The sequence below is a fragment of the Gopherus flavomarginatus genome, chromosome 3 (assembly GCF_025201925.1).
Source record: "Gopherus flavomarginatus isolate rGopFla2 chromosome 3, rGopFla2.mat.asm, whole genome shotgun sequence".
Classification (NCBI taxonomy): Eukaryota; Metazoa; Chordata; order Testudines; family Testudinidae; genus Gopherus; species Gopherus flavomarginatus.
The window spans coordinates 39,836,532-39,851,569 of NC_066619.1; the positions used below are offsets into that span (position 1 = coordinate 39,836,532).

General features: G+C 43.1%; 1 protein-coding gene across 2 annotated transcripts in view; it reads left to right on the forward strand.

The window, feature by feature from the left end:
• ZSWIM6 (zinc finger SWIM-type containing 6) overlaps nt 1-15,038 on the forward strand; it is a 163,929-nt gene that overhangs the window by 53,425 nt on the left and 95,466 nt on the right. The window contains exon 1 of one of the 2 annotated variants that reach the window (XM_050946873.1): nt 2,721-2,862. The exons of the other annotated variant lie outside the window; for it this stretch is intronic. The gene's annotated coding sequence lies outside the window, so the exon portion shown is untranslated. Of the gene's footprint in view, nt 1-2,720; nt 2,863-15,038 lie in introns of those variants that run through there. 2 annotated transcript variants of the gene reach the window in all.

The window sequence follows — 15,038 nt, forward strand, 5'->3', positions numbered from 1 at the left end:
AACAATGGGATTGGGAAACCTGCATCATGCAAGACTGTGCCTGCCCCATGAGGCAATGCAAACCCTTCCCAAAGCACTCTGTGGCCAGTTGCACAGTGGGATAGCTTCCACAATGCACTGCTATCTTTGCCGTTGCGAGAGCTGCTAACGTGGATGCGCTCCGCATCATAAGGAGCACAGTTTAATTCCATGCAGCAGCAGTTTAATTCCAGCATTTTAATAAAAGTGGTATAACTTGTTGCGCAGAAGCTTGCCAGTGTAGACATACCCTGAGTTTCCCTGCAGTTCAGTGAGTGAGTCAAGCCTTTGTTAATATTTTAAAAATCCTTTTAGCTTTTGAAAGGTGTGAACAGTTCTATCTATTTTGATCTCTGGACTATTTCTGGTTTCGGTATTAATTTTAAACTCCAACCAACTCCATTCTGATTTTTACTTTAATCTTCAGATTTTTAACTGTTTCTTAAACAATAAAATCTGAATGGCAAAATGGATTAAATCATTAGCCATCCAGCTCAGTTAAGCAGATCTCTCATCTGAATCATAAAAACTATCATGCCATTTTGGCATACTTCACAATTGTCTGCTTGTACTGGTAGGAGGTCCAGTACTAGGACTGCGCTACGTGAGGACACAGTTATGTTGTCAGAACTTGGTAAGGAGGTTTGTTTAATCCCTTCTGTTAAGAATTCCTCTTGGTCATGTGCAATTAAGACCAAGTTGATGAAAGGAAATGCCATTTCCTGCAAAATAGGATGTATTGTTACTTTGTAACTCCGTCCTTGAAATAGAATACAGAACTCACTATTAGTTGATTAATTTGCATATCTTAAGATATTTAACCCACCATGATGATGTGTTGGTACACTGAGATACAGTGTCATGCAGCCATAATGAATTTGCAGACCGCTCCAAAGCTTTGGGACTCATAACATCTACAAGGGTAGGAGATTATTCTGGGAACTTAAGACTGTTTTTGAAATATGCACAGTTCCCTGTACTTGACAGTTTTGTTTTTATAGCACTAAATGTAATCTTAAAACAATAAATAGACTTTAATTTACCATGAGGTGTAACTTGCTCATAGCAGCAAAGAATATTTACCAAGTTTACGTTGTCAATATCTCAACAGTTTCTACGAAGATGGACTCACATGAAGTGCATGCAGTGAAGTCCTAAAATTTCTCTTCCTTCTACCCACCTTTCTTTTTCCTCTTTAGAATAATCCTGTACAATAATAGTAATGGCCTAATAATAATTTCCCCATAATCTGTACTAGTGAAACTTTTTGTTTTGTAACTCCAGTACATGGAGAAGCATGGGCATGGGATGCAAGGAGAGGTGGGTGGGAGCTGTAGCATCCCTGGGTTTTGTGCCCAGGGTCCTGGCCACCGGCCCCACGCGCCCCACTCAGCCACCGGCCCCACGTGCAGGGGCTCCGGTACAACCCAGGATCCTGCTCAGTTGCTGGCCCCAGGATCCCGCTGGCCCTGCGCCCGGAGACTCTACTGGCGGCCCTGCAGGTGGGGTCCCAGCCACTGATCCCACACCTGGGGCTCCGCATCTGCCCCTGGCTGTGGCCCCAGCCTCTGCCTCACCCCTGGCTGTGTCTCCCCATCCCAGAGCCACGGCCCTGCTCCCGGCGCCAGCTCTAGGGGGCGGTGAGTGGCATGGACAGGGGTAACTGGTGTAACTCAGCACACCTACTCCAAAAGCTGTTCCAGTGCCACTGTGGAGAAGAAAAAGAAACTAAGCAACAGTTTTCACTGGCATTTTAGTTTCATTTTCTACTTACTGCTCTCGGTTCATCATTCTGTACCAGCACAAATCAGCAGGTTAACTTACCCCTATCAGCAGATGGAGACACACAAGTTTTGACTTTTCTCCCTTTTCCATAGGTGTCGATTGTCTGAAACAACTGTTTTTCCTGTCTGCCAAAAATGGGAACCACTGTCTGTACTGGCAAATTAGAGATACATTTACTATGAACTGATACCTAGTAGAATGTAGGCAGTCTTTTTTTTTAGTTTGCCTGTGCAAACTATTTTCAGAGGTTTTGTACTGACAAGTTCAGATAACTTTAAGTGATTCAGTAGTTCTCGGAGATGTGGAGTTGTGGACATATTTTGTCTCTTTCTTCATATTGTCTTTAGTTCCTGCTTAAGCTCCTTATATTCTTCTGCCGAGACTTTAGATGTAACAGGGATGTGGAGAACTTATTTTAGAGGTTCTCCTTGGCTACGAGACTTGTACAGTTCATTGAAAGTTTGTAAGTGGGGTTGACTATCCTCGTGAATAAAACTTACAATTTTGTTTTCACTCGAGGTATTCCCAAGTGAATCCTGGATGACTCTTGCTGACAGTCTAGTAGTTTTCCCAGGGAGATTGCTATCTAGAATGAAACCCTTTTCAGTATAAAAGTCATCCAGTGACCTTAGTCTCCTGTAACCTCTGCTTTTCAAGTTAATTCAAAGCTGTCAGCAGTCTTGTGAGACAGTGTTTTCCTGTAGGTTGCTGTAGTTAGGCAGGTGTTACAACTGTAGTTGTAGTGGTGGCTCTTGGTTATTGTTTCTTATAGTTGAAATCCCACTAGGTGTTTGAGAAGACAGTCTTAAGTTTCTTTCTCAGTATCATATACCACAACTCTTATCTGACTGTTATCGTGGTGATGGGTGGCTCTTCATTATAACTGGATCTGGAACTCTACCTTCAAGGTTTACTGCTTAAAGTTTTGAGTCCTTTGAGGTATCAAGACCCCTGTATGGCAAGGAGTGACATCACCAAAAGTTTGTGTTCCAATCTCCACCTGAAAGAAATGTATGTAGTACAGATATGTGGATTTATTTGAAGGAAACAAATCATCAGGTAAGAAATTGTGCTTAGAATGTTTGTTTTTTTAACGTTGTGGATTTCAGTTGTGGAAATACTTTCAGTTTTATGAACATTTATGGCTGTAAGTATATAGTGTTAACCTCATTGTACTGGACTTTATAGGAAACATGATAGCCCTAGGGGCTGGATCAAAGACAGGTTGTAGTTTTGGAGTTGTCAGGTAGGAAGAATTAATGCCTACAAATCATCACTCCAAATATTTATGGCTGTCTGTCTGGGAAAAGCAATTATTTACATGTCTGTACCTTACTGGTTTTCATTTATTTAAAATAAATACAGAACATTACTCATGTTTTCGATGGGAACTGAGCTTAACCAAATCAGGGCTTCTTTTTCGTAAGATGTAACCTGCAAATATTATTAATTTTTATTATTATTTTAAAGGGTTACAAATCTGAAAAATGTATTTGGGAGTTGAGACTATGTGGTTAGTGGGGATTTCGAATTGTGATTCTATTACTAGTGTTGGGGGGCAGAGGGGCGAACCTTCTTTAATGCTTTTTATGATGTGTGAAAAAGTCCTTTCATGGTAATTAAACAGTAATTTTCCTTCCAGACGGTTTGAGTTTGACACCATTTCAGCTAGTCGCTTAATTCTTGTGTTAAGAACATGGCTTAATTAAGATACAGTGAGCTTGTGTTGACATGGACATAAAATCAATGCTTTGTTTGCCTGAGGAAAAGGGTTTTTTCCTTTTGGGGGCCTGGCTAGGTCTTTTATTTATTTATTTATTTATTTATTTGTTAATGCATTAGCAATTCAGGAGCAGAAGCAAATACCCATTTTTAAAATTCATGTCCTCAAATGTTAATTTGATGCTTTGAGGCATAAATGACCTTTCTAACCAGCCCAAACTTGTCAAACAAAAGAACGATAAAAACAAGCTGCTGTTTGTTCTAATACAACAGCCTGCTTTTCAGAGAGAATTTCAAAACAATTTTGCTTCCCCCTTCTCAACAACATTAAATTGAACTTTGGCCTGTGCTGTGTTTGATTTTAGCAAAAGAGAACTGGCTGAATATGCATCATTGGATAGATAGTGATGAACTCTAGACAACCTATGCAGGTTGAACCATAGATGTCAGCTTTTGAAGTCCAAGGGACGTGAATAGTGCATTCATCCATAGCTACCCAAGCTAGTATTACTTTGTATGGTATAGTAGGTTTGGGTGGGGGAGAAGAGTTGAAGTGAGATTTATTATTGGTTTCTTAAAACGGATTTCTTTCTTTCTTTGTTGTTTTTTTTTTTAACTGGAGTATGCATCTCAGGGTCAGGGTTAAAATTAACTTACGTAACAGTAGCATAAGGCTAAGGTAACAGTAAAATGAGCATCTTTAGTACATTAATTTGCATTCTGTTTGTTAGCTGCCTAGTCAGAATAATGGTAATTAAAAAACAAAACAAAAACTAAGGTTGATACCTCAACTCATCCGATCCCTCATCCTTCCCCAGCCTTTTAGGCTTATAGAAGCCTCTTTTTTAAAAAAGAGTGTTTTGCCATCCTGTTTTGAGAGAGTTGTGAGTTCAATCCCTGAGGGGGCCATTAAGGGAACGGGGGTAAAAATCTGGGGATTGGTCCTGCTTGGAGCAGGGGGTTGGACTAGATGACCTCCTGAGGTCCCTTCCAACCCTAATAGTCTATGATTCTAAGTTGGACGTGCAAAGCAGTAACCTCTTGCAGTGTTATGCTGAGGTGTTGGCTAGGTAACAGTAAACTGCTTTTGTATTTTGTATACCTAGAACATAATTTTTGTTCCTCTAGTTGTGTATATGCAAGACATAACTTGTGCATGAACTGCTGTTTCAGTTACGTGGGCATGAGGCAAAAATCAGTTAAGCATCCATATTGATGTCAATTGTCAGCCCTTTCACAGTTTTGCTTAGCATATTCTTCTGTATAAACCATATGGTTTTTTCCATTTAATAAAAGTATAAACCTACCATGGAGCCCCCCATTGCAGGGAGGGGGTGAGGAAGAAGATAGATGGTGTCTCTTTGCTATTAAGTCTTTGAGCATCAGCACCCTTCCAGTCTCTCCTGTAGTGTGAAGGTCTTGTATGCTAACTTTGCCATACCAGGATGCTTGAAGCTTTTCTTTTAGGGATGGAACATTGGCTGTGACATGAAAGGAATTGTGGGCAGACTGTAATCTACTTTTTTGCTTTGAGATGTTTTTATTTTTAAAAAAACCCAAAAAACAAAGACAGAAACAAACCCAAATCCTTCTTGCGAAGGATTGGGAAGAAGAGAAGATGGACAAAGAAGGTAATTTTATTTATCTTCTGAAACCTGAGATTACTGAGCATGGTGGTAAAGTCCTCTGTTTGTCCTGAAAGACTTCAGCATCCCCTCAGATGAAGCTTCTTTATTTTGACCCCAAACCTGCTAATTTTCCTGTTCATCACAAGCTTGTTTTGATAAATTGCCTGACTTTTGGCCTGGCTGTGAACCCAAAGGGCCCAAGAATTACAGCCCTATTTCACTTGGACCACTACTTTTTCTAGGTGGCAATGAGAATTCTCAAAACTTCCAGACAAGAGGAAGGTCTTTCCGTGATGGTCCCCCTCTGAAATCTCATGGACCCAGGTAATTTACGAAAAACCACCTCCTCAATCAAGAGGCCAAGGAATGGTAAAATTAATGAAATACTACAATATGACCAGATGCTGTCCACTGTTGTTGACATAGGCTCAAAAGCACTTCAACCCTCCCAGGTTGCCATGGATATCTGACACCAACCAAAGATAAAACAAGAATGAAAAGTACATGAGCAGTGGTGGCAAAAATATTTTTAAAACACCGGCACATGTGGGTAGACTGGCACAAGGAATTCTACAAACCTTTTGCCCTAGCTGTGAAAGAGATCAAAGAGATCCTTCTCTGCCATAGTGACTCCAAAATTACAGCCTACAGAGCTGTTCAGAACTGTGAAGTGCTTTATCAATCTGGAATGTCTCCATTCACCTTCAGAAAGCATCAGAGACTTCTTCAAGGAATTGTATTAAACTAGGAGAAGAATGTGAGACTACAAGGGCTCAAATGCCAGCAGCATGCAGATAACATCGCCTTCGCATAAAATATAAACTGCATCATCTCAAGGTTATCCTAGCATGTAAGTGAAATGAGAATCTGGATTAAGAGCTGCTGTCTGAAGTTTAAACATGGGCAAATTGGAAATAAGACAAACTTAAAATACGAATTGATACCCTAACATTAGCCTGTTTCCTATCAAGGGTTTCTGCCCTCTGATCATAAAGATGACTCGCAGGCTCAGGCCATAGCTACACTGGCGCTTTACAGCGCTGCAACTTTCGGGCTCAGGGGTATGAAAAAACACCTCCCTGAGTGCTGCAAGATACAGCACTGTAAAGCCTTAGTGTAAACGGGCTCCCAGCGCTGCAAGCTACACCCGTAGAGGATGTGGAGTATGTGCAGCGCTGGGAGAGCTCTCTCCCAGCGCTGGCGCTGCGACCACACTCGGAACTTCAAAGCTCTGCCGCGGCAGCACTTTGAAGTGTAAGTGTAGCCATACCCTCAGTCGTCTTGGATGCTTCATTCCTTCTGGATATCCAGATAGTGACGACTACTGAAAATGCTTTAATCTACCTATAGGTGGCTTGGAGATTCTGCCTTGTGCTGTCTTGCCAGCTTGGTCACAATGATTCTTTACATGTGTAGCCCCCAGGCCTGGTTATTCCAATGCACTGTGCCTTGGAATGGAAAAAATATAGATAAGAGCTTTTTCCAAACTTAAATTCTGACTGCTCATGATATTTTCCCCTTTCTCACCACTCTTCCCAATTTCCGTTGTTCATATTATTTCAGATTAATCATAAGTAAAATGTACGTAATTATGTTGGGGCATAATCTTCTACCCCTTGGAAATAGTCTCAATGGAAGTTGTCAGCATCCAGCACCTCTTGGACTCTCCAACGCACAAGGTTCAGAGGGCTGGTTTGGAGCTGGGAGATTTTTGGAATGGTTGCCTTCCTTGGGTAGTACCTCATGGTTTCGGTGTGCTACTAGTTTTACAGTATCTGATCATCTGTAAGGGAATTACATATTATATAACTGAGGTCTGCCTATCATTTAGCTCTTGGCTAATTCTTGAATCACTGCTCTTTTCTTTCCCACTCATTTCTGCTTCAGGAGAGATAAAATATATTCTATTATGTGTGGAAGAAACTAAAACAGTATGCAATATGCACTCAATGCTATTTTTTTTTTCCTAGAGTCAAGTATTAGTTTCAAATATCACAGGGTAACCGTGTTAGTCTGGATCTGTAAAAAGCAACAAGGACTCCTGTGGCACCTTATAGCCTAACAGATGTATTGGAGCATAAGCTTTCATGGGTGAATACCCACTTCGTCAGATGCATGTGTTAGTTTCAGTTACTGATCCTATAAATATATACTAATGCACTATGTTAAATGTGTTAATTTATTTTTCCTTAGAAGTTGTAACTTAAATGGAGCCATTTGAAATTTTTGACTAGAGCTGCTGCAGAAGTGTGTGCACAGCTACTGTTTTGGTAAACAAAGCCTTGTAACCAGATGGTAGTAATATTTTAAAAAGTTGAGTGATACGGACTGAGAAGCATCCAACTGGAATATGCCGTGCTTCACCTAAGTACCTTAGATTTAGATTATATCTAAATACAATAGATTTGCTCTCTGGCCCCAAGGCCTTTTGAGTCCTGATACCTCATTGGGGGTAAACAGGGACCTGGAGGATTGCCATCTTTCTCTTGCACCCTCTTCCACCTTTGGGGCAGACAATGGATGAGTTTGAGTGTGTGTTTTATCACTGCAGTGGCTTGAAAGAATAAACAGACTATTATGTGGAATACAAATAATGCTTATTAAGCTTGCAGTTGATTCTTTCTGATAGATGATCCAAATTGCTGTCAGAGTATATTTACTTACACATGAACAGATGAGCTTTTGCTCTAAATCAGGATAACTATTCCAAACCTAGTTATGAATATTTTAAGCAACTGTTAAAGATTACATTTTAAAATAATAGTTTCTGAATTAACCAACTAACTTACAGAGTCAGTTGTAGACAGTCCTATTTTCCCCTTTTTGAAGAGGAAATCTTTGTTTATTGCCCAACTGGTTAAGGTTGGAAGAATGAGTATAGGAAAAATCTTCCGGGTCTGCAGGCAGTGAATATCCAAGGCATTTCATTTGTATTCTTCTGTATATTTTTATTATTCCTGATCATTGCATCATTATAGCTTGTCTAATTTCTTTCTGATTCTAAAAGCAGTACATACTCTAGGTTGAAGAGGGACTGTAAAGCCTTCATAGTTACTATTAAATGTTTTAGAAGATAATGCGCCAGATTCAACTATAGGTGGCACGAAGCAGCAGGAGAACACTAGTAAATATGGCCCAATAGACATAAAATACAGAGGTAAAAATTTTCTTTTCCAGTTTAGGGCATGTACTCAGTGCATGATGAGTGATTTTTTTTCTTTTTCTTTCTTTTATAATCAGTATAATTTATTTCTAGAGGAAACTCACATTTATTTCTGTATCTGAGGTAGGTTTTGTTGGGTTTTTTTTCCCCCTACTGGGACAATTAAAACAAACAAGCAAAAAAGCCACTTAAATTGTATGTTGTCGTTTCTCACAATAAGTAGGCTTGAAAGGATTAGATTTTAATTGGTAAATGTTGACAAATGTTGATTTCACTCTACACATACCCATGTAGGAAAAAATATTCCAATTGATGATGATGAAAATGTACAGATAGGCAAAGTAAGTAAAATGCTGCTTGAGAACATATTAATATGATTTTAAGGATACTTTGTCTATTTTTGACATGTGATGTTGACAATTGGTGTCTTGATTGATTATAAAGGTTTAGCTTTTTGAATCTGCATCTGTCATTAAATGAGTATATGAAGTCCCCATACATTCCCACAGCTGTGAAAATGTATATCAATAAAAATTGACAAGAATGCTAAAAACAAGTATAGATATATTATCTGCTGAAATTATAAAAAAAAAAAAAAATCCAATTCTGCTAAGCCTACAGATAAGTATCTTGTGGTCTGGACCCTACTCATGGGTTGGACTGCTCATTCCACTGTAAGGGTACATCTACATTACGGGGTTATTCCAATTTTACATAAACCGGTTTTGTAAAACAGACTGTATAAAGTCGAGATCACGCGGCCACACTAAGCACTTTAATTCGATGGTGTGCGTCCATGGTCCGAGGCTAGCATCGATTTCTGGAGCTTTGTACTGTGGGTAGCTATCCCGTAGCTATCCCATAGTTCCCACAGTCTCCCCCGCCCCTTGGAATTCTGGGTTGAGAGCCCAGTGCCTGATGGGGCAAAAATCATTGTTGCAGGTGGTTCTAGGTACAGCCTCACCCCTCCCTTCGTGAAAGCAGCAGACAACCATTTCGCGCCTTTTTTCCTGGGTGAACTGTGCAAACGCCATAGCACAGCAATCATGGACCCTGCTCAGATCAATACCGCAATCGTGGACGTTGTAAACACCTCGCACATTCTCGTGAAGTCTATGCTGAACCGGGACCTGCAAAGCCAGGCGAGGAGGAGGCGGTGGCTACGGCAGCATGGCGACGAGAGTGATGAGGACATGGACACAGAATTATCTCAGACTGCGGGCTCCTGCGCTTTGGAGATCCTGCTGGTAATGGGGCAGGTTCTAGTCATTGAAAACCAATTTTGGGCCCGGGAAACAAGCACAGACTGGTGGGACTGCATAGTTTTGCAGGTGTGGGACAATTCGCAGTGGCTTTCGCATGCGTAAGGGCACTTTCATGGAACTTTGTGACTTGCTTTCCCCTGCCCTGAAACGCTATAATACCAAGATGAGAGCAGCCCTCACAGTGGAGAAGCGAGTGGCAATAGCCCTCTGGAAGCTTGCAACGCCAGACAGCTACCGGTCAGTCGGGAATCAATTTGGAGAGGGCAAATCTACTGTGGGGGCTGCTGTGATGCAAATAGCCAAAGCAATCATTAAGCTGCTGCTACAAAAGGTTGTGACTCTGGGAAACGTGCAGGTTGTAGTGGATGGCTTTACTGCAGTGGGATTCCCTAACTGTGTGTGTGGGGGGCGATAGATGGAACCCATATCCCTATCTTAGCACCGGAGCACCAGGGCGCCCAGTACATAAACCGCAAGGGGTACTTTTCCATGGTGCTGCAAGCACTGGTGGATCACAAGGGACGTTTCACCAACATCCACGTGGGATGGCCAGGAAGGGTTCATGACGCTCGTGTCTTCAGAAGCACTGTTCTGTTTAAACTGCTGCAGCAAGGGAATTACTTCCCAGATCAGAAAATAACAGTTGAGGATGTTGAAATTCCTGTCATTATCCTGGGTGACCCAGCCTACCCCTTGATGCCATACACAGGCAGCCTGGACAGTGGTCAGGAGCTGTTCAACTACAGGCTGAGCAAGTGCAGGATGGTGGTAGAATGTGCATTTGGCCATTTAAAGGCGCGCTGGCGCACATTACTGACTCGCTCAGACCTCAGCCAAACCAATTTCCCCTTTGTTATTGCTGCTTGCTGTGTGCTCCACAATCTCTGTGAGAGTAAGGGGGAGACCTTTATGGCGGGGTGGGAGGCTGAGGCAAATCACCTATCCGCTGATTACACGCAGCCAGACACCAGGGCGATTAGAAGAGCACACCATGAAGTGGTGCGCATGAGAGAAGCTTTGAAAACGAGTTTCATCACAGGCCAGGGTACGGTGTGACTGCTGTTTGTTTCCCCTTCATGAACCCCCCCCCATTGACTCCTTCCCTGTAAGCAACCCACCCTCCCCCTTCGATTACAGCTTGCTTAAGGAAATAAAGTCACTATCGTTTAAAAATCATATATTCATTATTAAAAAGTAATTATAAAAAGAGGCAGAGAACTGACAAGGTATCCCGGGTGTGGTTTGGCAGGAGGATAGGAAGGAAGGAAAAGGCCATTAAACACATTTCAATGTAATGACAGTCTTTTGGTTGGACTGTCCATGGGGGTGGAGTGGGCGGGTGCACGAAGCCTTCCCCCATGCGTTCTTACACGTCTGGGTGAGGAAGATATGGAACATGGTGAGTGATGAGGGTGGTTACACAGGGGCTGCAGCGGCACTCTGTGACCCCGCTGCTCTTCCTGAAGATCCACCAGACATCAGAGGATATCAGTTTGATCATGCAGCAGCTCCAGCATTGCGTCCCGCCACGGCTGATCTTCCTGCCTCCACCTCTCATCTCGAGCGTCTCTCTTATCCTCACATTTGTCCCTCCTATCCTCATGTTGGTCCCTCCTGTCCTCACGTTCACTGGCATCTTTCCCGTACTTTGCTACCACATCCTTCCACTCATTCAGATGAGCTCTTCCATTGCGGGTTACTTCCATGATTTCCGAGAACATTTCGTTTCGCGTCTTCTTTTTCCTCCGCCTTATCTGAGATAGCCTTCGGGATGGAGTAGGGAGGCTTGAAAAATGTGCAGCTGCATGAGGGAGGGAAAAAAGAGAGAGAAGTATTTAAAAAGATACATTTTACAGAACAATGGTTATACTCTTTCACAGTGAACAACACTATTCACCTTACATAGTGCATGTGATTTCACTACAAGGTCGCATTTTGCATCTTAATATTGAGTGCCTGCGGCTCTGGTGTTACAGATCTCACAGACGCAGGTCCAGGCATCAGAATTCAGCTTGCATGTGGCCATGGTAAGCCATTGTCTTTCGGCTTCTCCAGCCTTCATTTACACAGTGCCCTCTGATGCTTCTTTCCTGTTAACATGCAACAGCAGAAGCCAACCCCTCCTATCCAATTCTCTAGGATGATTGCTTTACCGCTCCCCCCACGACATGGCTGGTATCATGGAAGATCACTGCTAATCGCCCCCCTTTCCCCCCACCATGTGGCTGGTAGCTGGGAAGATTCCTGCTAGCCAAACGCAAAAAAGCTCAGCTCTATCCTTCCTCCCCTTCCCCTGCTTGGCTACGTGCAAGGAAGGATTTCTTTTAAGCAACAGCCCAGTAGGAAAGTGGCCATCTCTGTCCCCTTAATTAAATTCCTGAATTTCAACCAGGTTGCCATAAACGATATCACTCTGCTGAGGATAACAGAGCGAGATAAAGAACGGATGTTTCTTGAATGCCAGCAATCACCGGGACCATATGCAGCTATGCTTTGTCATGCAGTGATACCCGATTACTTGCTAAATGCATGGCGTGGTAAAGTGTCCTACCATGGTGGACGGAAGAAGGCTGCCTTGCCCAGAAACCTTCTGCAATGGCTTTTGGAGTACCTCCAGGAGCGCTTCATGGAGATGTCCCTGGAGGATTTCCGCTCCATCCCCAGACATGTTAACAAACTTTTCCAGTAACTTTACTGGCCGTGAATGCATCCCAAGCCCTCACGGCAAATCAATCATTAAAAAACGCTTGCTTTTAAACCATGTTTTATGTTTACAAAGGTACACTCACCAGAGGTCTCTTCCATGGCTTCACTGTCTGGGCTAGCGGCTTGGAAGGGCTGGGAGGGTAATTCTGTCTGGGTCACAAAAAGCTCCTGGCTGTTGGGGCTAACGGAGTGCTGTGTGCTTGCTGCAAGGTCGTTGTTGTCGTCCTCCTCCTCCTCCTCCTCATCTTCCCCGTCCGCAGAATCCTCAGGCAAGACTAAGATTACTCCCACCTCGGAATCCACGGACAAGGGGGGGGTAGTGGTGGCGCAGCCCCCTAAAATTGCATGCAGCTCAGCATAGAAGCGGCATGTTTTCAGCCCTGACCCGGACCTTCCGTTTGCTGCTTTGGTTTTCTGGTAGGTCTGTCTGAGCTCCTTAACTTTCACTCTGCACTGCACTGAGTCCCTGGTGTGGCCTTTTTCCATCATAGCCTTGGAAATTTTTTCAAATATTTTTTCATTCCGTCTTTTGGAACGGAGTTCTTTTAGCACAGAATCCTCTCCCCATATAGCAATCAGATCCAGTACCTCCCATGCGGTCCATGCTGGAGCTCTTCTTCGATTCTCAGGAGACTGCATTGCTACCTGTGCTGATGAGCTCTGTGTGGTCACCTGTGCTGATCAGAGCTCCATGCTGGCCAAGCAGGAAATGAAATTCAAAAGTTTGCGGGGCTTTTCCTGTCTACCTGGCCAGTGCATCCGAGTTCAGATTGCTGTCCAGAGCGGTCACAGTGGTGCACTGTGGGGTACTGCCCGGAGGCCAATACCGTCAATTTGCAGCCACACTAACCCTAATCCGATATGGTAATACCGATTTCAGCGCTACTCCTCTCGTTGGGGAGGAGTACAGAAACCGATGTAAAAAGCTCTTTATATCGATGTAAAGGGCCTCGTAGTGTGGACAGGTGCGGTGTTAAATTGGTTTAACGCTGCAAAAATCGGTTTTAATGCGTAGTTATCCTTTCATCTTTTTGATTTCAGACTCCATATGCTGGACTTCTGCAGCACTGTGGCCTGATCCCAGTTTGCTCTCTTTCCCACTAAGAGCAGTAATGTATGAACTTCCTTTTCAAACTGCTGCAAATTCAATTTCAGTAATTGAAACCTGTCTGCCCCTCTTTTGGGGAGTCTACACTGGAGGGGGGAATCTATCTAAGATACGCAACTTCAGCTATGCAAATAGCGTTGATGATGTCAAAATATCTTAGTTCAACTTACCTGGCCGTCCTCGCAGCAGCGAGTCAACTGTTGCAGTTCCCCTGTCGACGCTGCTTACTCCTCCTGCCGAGGTGGAGTATGGGCGTTGATCCCTGATAGAGGGATTACTACCTGCCAATCCAGCGGCTAATATAGACGTACCCTGAGCATCCTACATGTTAAATCTGCAATCCTTCTGGCAAACTCCCAAATTATATATGGCTTAGCCCAGCTGCCATTGCCCACACCTTCAACTGGCTTCTCTCAGCAGCACAACAGCTAGACTTAGATAGTATCAACAGATGCCACGTGCCCACAGACCACCAAAATAGCCAGAACTTGCAGGGTAAGGTAAGTCCGAATTCTGTTCCTCCATGGGTATACCAGAGCTGCCCAGTCTAGATCATGGAGGTGCGAATTCAGAGCATACCAAACTGTAGCACTGTAACTACCTCGTGGACGGTGCTGGTACAAACTAAAATGTACCTAGTTCATGCTAAAATAGTCCTCTTTCGATAGTACTACGTCCATGCAAACTAGGTACCTTTTAGTTGGTGCCAGCAGCTCCCTCAAAGGACTGTTACAACTATCTGTACGCTAGTAGGCACTGCAGTTCACATCCCCTTAGTCCCAACTGCAGGGTCAGGTAGACAAGCCCTTGGTTGCCACCTTGAGCTCCCCTGTCAGTTTTTCGTAAAGTATTGAAGCAAAGTAATCTAGCAGTCTGATTGCTCTCACTAGAAGCTTACCAATGCTGGTGGACAATCCAAATGACCATAAGTCACTGGGGTCTGTCAGCATACAGAACATGCTAGAACAAGGGAAGCATCACATATATGTTAATGATCCTGCTCATGTCTTTTTCAATCACCCACAGTTTCATACTCTGCTTTAGTGGAGATTGTTCCTTTTTCTCTTCAAGGTGGTCATGGACACCAGGTCAGCTGTGAATAGCTATACAAGTATTGGAGTTATTTTTTCCCTGGCCCTTTGAGTCATGGTACCTCATTGGGGGTAAACAGGTACCTGGAGGATGGCCATCTTTCTCTTGCACCCTCTTCCACCTTTGGGGCAGGACAAAGAGTCTTTATCTCAGATTTCTCTTGGCCTCTAAAAGAATGAGTTCTCACAGCGTAAACATCCAAGCCAAGAGCTCTGAAACCAACCTTATTCTAAATTCAACAGAATTGCTGATCAAAAAGCTGTATTTCTTGCTGCCATATCTTACAATTGTAATTTTCAACGTCATCTTTCAAAAGAACAAATACAAATAAAGAAACACATAGTTGTGTAGGTATTGAACTAGTACAGATTGTGGAAACTTTCATTTGTTCTCAAAAGTAATCATTTCTCCTTAGACTAAACTACTACTCTTGTTATATAGTGTAGGTGGTGTGTGTGTGTGTGTGTGTGTGTGTGTGTGTGTGTGTGTGTGTGTGTTGTACACACAGGAGGTCAGCCTAGACGATCATAGTGGTCCTTTCTGATTTTATA